At 35.8% G+C, this 2,134-nt stretch overlaps 1 long non-coding RNA gene across 1 annotated transcript; it reads left to right on the top strand.

The window, feature by feature from the left end:
• Nucleotides 1-1,221: 1,221 nt before the first annotated feature.
• Nucleotides 1,222-1,890, top strand: LOC110896934. The gene is made up of 3 exons (XR_002568292.2): nucleotides 1,222-1,584; nucleotides 1,661-1,714; nucleotides 1,811-1,890. It is a non-coding gene; the product is annotated as an uncharacterized LOC110896934 (long non-coding RNA).
• Nucleotides 1,891-2,134: the final 244 nt, after the last annotated feature.

Here is a 2,134-nt window from a genome sequence, read left to right on the forward strand (position 1 = left end):
TCACCATCACCATTAAACCATCATCATTCTCTCTCTTTCTTCTTTCTTCTTTTTGAGAATTCAAAATATCTCATTCTCTCTCTTCATTCTTCTTCTTCTTCTGTAAATTCACCATCATCATCATCATCATCATCATCATCCATTCTCTCTCTCTCTCTCTCTCCATGTTTCAAAATAAACACCAAGAACACATACAAGTGTGTGTGTGAGAGTTCAGGAGGTAGAGAGAGAGATTTAAGAGAGAAGTCTCGCCGGAGAAGAAGAAGTCTCGCCGGAGAAGAAGAAGTCACCACCATCATCATCATCATCATCATCATCCATTCGCCGGAGAAGAAGAAGTCTCGCCGGAGAAGAAGAAAAAGGTGCTACGGTGAATCGCGAAACAAGATAAAAACAAGGTGCGACGGTGAATCGAAATCCCTAGATATGAGAGCAACATTTCAGTTGTTATCATCCGGTAAAAGTCACCGGAAAATGGAAGAAAACAAGAAGCAAGTGCAGAAGCAGATTTGAAGATGAACATGAGAGAGAAGCAGATTTGAAGATGAACATGAGAGAGAAGCAGATTTAGAGAGAGGAACAACAATCTTCATCGTGTTCATCTCGAACACCAAGAACACACGCACAAGTATGTGAGAGAGAAGCATGTTTGAACCTAATTTACCTTGATTTTAGATAGAGAGACAACAATCTTCATCGTGTTCTCGAACACCAAGAACACACACACAAGTGTGTGAGAGAGAAGGAGGTTTGAACTAATTTACCTTGATTTTTTTTGTTAAGGTCGTTGTTAATATGTTTTTGTGTGCTCAAAGTGGTCTAGTAATGGTAAATGTTTAGTAGTTACAGGTTTTTGTTTTTTGTATTAAAATCATGTTTATGTAGAGATGATCTCGTTCATTTTATATATAAAAAGTAGTTCTTTTTGCTGCTACATATGTTGTAACAATGTTACACATGTTACTTATGTTAAAATCAGCCCTTTCTTGGACACAAAAGGAGCTACACATATGTAACACATGTTTGTAACGTGTGTTACACTAGAGGTTTTACTTAGTAACCTTTTTTTGTTAAGGCTGTTGTTAATATGTTTTTGTGTGCACAAAATGGTCTACTAATGGGTAAATGTTTATGTAGTTTACAGGTTTTTATTTTTGTATCAAAATCATTTTTATTTTTTTTGATATTATCAGTTGTTCTTAGCTTACAAGTTGAAATGTTGAAATGTAATTTTAAATGGGTTGAAATTTATTTTAAATGGGTTGTTAGTTGAAATGTCTTGCTAGCATAATTAGCTACATATGTTGTAATAATGTTACACGTGTTACCTATGTTAAAACCAGCCCTTTCTTGGACACAAAAAGGAGCTACACATATGTAACACATGTTTGTAACGTGTGTTACACTTAAGGGTAACACATCTAAAACAATTGTTGTGGGGAGTACAACTGTCCAGTCTAGAAAACAAAAACAAAAGCTATACGACGTCAAACAAATACGAAAGGTTGTGCTAACATATGTTACATGTTTGTTTAGTGCTTGCAGCGAGGGAGTTGGTTCTACCGGATAGTAGTTGTTTGAAGTGTATGGTAACTGTTTACATATGTAACCTTTTTTTGGGTGGTTTTGCTTAGTTTTTTTTATGTGTGAAATGATGCAGATAAAAACTCAAAATTTGGGGAGTCTTCAAGTTCAGGGCATAATTGGGTAGAAGGTAACTAGTGTTAGTGATGTTACTACTATTGTTTTTTAATTAGTAAATTAAAAATACTGGACTGTAACTTGTGTTATTATGACTTGACCATAGTAGTTGCAGCCAAACGAGAAGGGATCTTGGCAGGAAGATGGAGAAACCGATGAAGAAGGGGAACAAGAAGTCGATGAAGGGCAAGTGGTGGGTACATTTGACGTTGTACAGAAGTTACCCTCTAGTGTAACACATGTTACAAACATGTGTTACATATGTTCAACCCCTTTGTTACCAAAAATCGGGGCTGCACATATGTAAGACATGTTTGTAACTTATGTTACACTAGAGGGTAGCACATGTATGATCATTTTTGGATCATTTGTAAGTCTGTATAAACCTACAACATCGAAACCCCCAAAAAGGTTACACATGTTATGACAGAAT

Source organism: Helianthus annuus, chromosome 12, assembly GCF_002127325.2.
Source record: "Helianthus annuus cultivar XRQ/B chromosome 12, HanXRQr2.0-SUNRISE, whole genome shotgun sequence".
In the NCBI taxonomy this organism is placed as follows: domain Eukaryota; kingdom Viridiplantae; phylum Streptophyta; class Magnoliopsida; order Asterales; family Asteraceae; genus Helianthus; species Helianthus annuus.